This window comes from Alosa pseudoharengus, unplaced genomic scaffold, assembly GCF_046254945.1.
Source record: "Alosa pseudoharengus isolate Yale_2024_CS ecotype anadromous, Long Island Sound unplaced genomic scaffold, YU_APseudo_1.1 YU_APseudo_1.1_scf_16, whole genome shotgun sequence".
Classification (NCBI taxonomy): Eukaryota; Metazoa; Chordata; class Actinopteri; order Clupeiformes; family Clupeidae; genus Alosa; species Alosa pseudoharengus.
Genome location: NW_027468630.1, coordinates 19,844,929 through 19,847,479, shown reverse-complemented (window position 1 = coordinate 19,847,479; position 2,551 = coordinate 19,844,929). Strand labels below are relative to the sequence as shown.

The following is a 2,551-nucleotide window of genomic DNA, read 5'->3' as shown; positions in this document are numbered from 1 at the left end:
ACTGCATTTAGTTCTGCTGCATTTCTTTTACTGTCAAAATCCATACAATCCTCACAAAAAGGTAAAAATAGAAATAAGACTTAATGGCAGGGCAGATCAATTATCAAGACTTTACATTGTCACAACAGCCTTACAGTTCCACTGCAAAGCGTCAAATCAATGGACTCAAAGAATGTGTAGGCCACCGTTGAAGACAGTCCACATAGAAAATAAAACGTTTCAGCTCTACTTTTACAATTTTTGTTATACCAGTTTTTGTTTGACATCACATAATAGCTTGTTGGGGAAAAAACAAAAAAAATAAAGATGAACGCTGAATGGCATGGTTCACAGATTACTGGTAACTTACTCAAGCATCTTGTTTTTAAGGGCTTGTACCTTTGGCGAAAGCCTCTGTCCATCCAAGTTGAAGAACACTTTCTGTATAACCTCAAATGAATTTTTGAGTTCACGAAGGTATGAAAGGTTCAATGTGTACATTAATCCAAACAACATAGCCGTTGCCACAGCCACACTCATCACAGAGCAGATGGTTTCAACACCTTTAATGATGACCCTGATGTCCTCTGGCTCATCGTCTAGTTCATGTCCTTCATGGCAAACATTGTAGATCCCCATTACTGTCTGCTCCATATCCTTTTTGGCTGCCAACCCATCACAGTCCTATGCAAGACCAATAAAAACAATTACTTATTTATAAAACTACTACAATGCTACCCACTTATTGCCTAGACTGTGCGGCCCAACAGTCTAATTTGCACCACCAGTCTAAATATTGGCCAAATAATATTTCAACCATATCTGATAAGTATACATGCTGATGTTTCAGTCTTTTATTTACATTAACTTTCATCACGGTCAGTTCAGGTCAATTTTTCTTTAAAAACAATGGACAGGTTAAACGAAACATTGAAGTGTTGGGTATAAGCTAAGGCAAGTGTGTGTGTTGTTGTTGCAACTGTGGTAAATGTGTAACAAATGTCAGACTATTGACCAGCATGTGCAAAAGATGGCATGAGGCCAAGTATAAGTGTGTCAAGAGTACGTGTTAGAGAAAGTGAAGTGTGTGTGTGACCAATTTAAAAGCCGTATACGTACGTGTGCTCACAGTGTATTTCTTGACAAGGTGCAATGGGTCCTCATTCAAGTAGACGCAAAGCACTTTGAGGATACACTCCCTTCAGACGTCAATGATGTTCTGTTGGAAGCACGGACAAACAGAAAACAAAAGAAATAAATGCATGTTTACATTAGCATGACGTCACAACAAAATCTATGCACAGAATAATAACTAAAAAGAAAATTCAATTTGATGCAACTGACTGAACAACCTCTGAAATGGGTTGCATGATGGTTCGAATAGTTCGGCCAGGGACTCCACCTTTGCTGCGGAACATCTTCATCAAGCTGTCTGAGTACTTATCTAGAATCATGTTTAGAAACTTTAATTCCAGTGGGACTGTTGTGACTCGAGCAAACTCATTATTGATCTGTAAAAGTGCAAAGGAAACAAAAAGAACCAAGCTAAGTATTTAAATTCCAAAACATTTCCTGTAAACTGTTTCTCCTTTTGGGTGTTGAGGACAATATATAACTTCAGCTTGAAGCAGCATGATGCGGACCTTGCCGTTTGTTCTTCAAAGAATTTATACTCACTTCAGAACACCCAACACTTCGTTGCTTTGTGCCCTAGTTTGCCATCTTGAATTATTCTCAATTCCACCGGTTCAGTCATTGCCCTAATTATCAAAAAGAGAAGGCACATGCAATCACAGTAAAGAACTAAGTTATCAAATATCAAACATCAGGATTTTTTTAGGGAAAAAAAAAAAAAAAAAAAAAAAAAAGTACCCTCTGTTATCAACTACAAAGGCTTTGGTGGTCACCTCCTACTCAAGTTAGTTACCTACAGTATAGAAAGGCAAAATCAACACTTTAAGTTAAAACCACTTAAAACCCAAAACCTTCATCTCCAATGTTATAACATTTGGTGGCATAACTTGTCTTGGTACATGCCTCCGATATGTATGAAATAATCTTTCTCTGAGGAAAGCTCAGCAAAATCACAAAACTGACAACTGTAGGTCAATAATTTTGTTCCTGTCTGTGAGGGTAATCAATGAGCTCGGTAAACATGGTTTTTCAAGCTATTCCATGTCCTGAAACTACATGGACAACTGGCATAAGTGCACAGGTAACAGGGATTCCTACCATAATGACCATGGCATAATTTACAGTGTTTTAACAATTTGTACCTGCTAGACTGTGAAGCACAGCATAGAACACCATCTAAAGAAAGATCTAGGAAAAGGACAACAGGTTATAAACACAGTTTATTCCACACACCCTGTGCTTCAGGCTAAGCCAAAAGCTTTGAATACTTTTCTACCAAAACAGATTTGTCAAAACAATCTCTAAAAACTTTAATCTTTAACATATCAATGATATTCATGAACAACAACATTGCTGAATCCAACTTACCACATGAGGCGTGGCCTGAATGCCAGGCAAGGCAACACGTAAAATCTGAAAGGGGTGGGGCACATTAATA

At 37.8% G+C, this 2,551-nt stretch overlaps 1 long non-coding RNA gene across 1 annotated transcript; it reads right to left on the bottom strand.

Moving 5' to 3' along the window:
• Positions 1-317: 317 nt before the first annotated feature.
• LOC143126242 (uncharacterized) lies at positions 318-1,688 on the bottom strand. Its single transcript, XR_012987428.1, has 4 exons — positions 1,657-1,688; positions 1,332-1,490; positions 1,099-1,198; positions 318-663 (listed from the first exon to the last, which is right to left on the bottom strand). It is a non-coding gene; the product is annotated as an uncharacterized LOC143126242 (long non-coding RNA).
• Between the last annotated feature and the right edge of the window lie 863 nt (positions 1,689-2,551).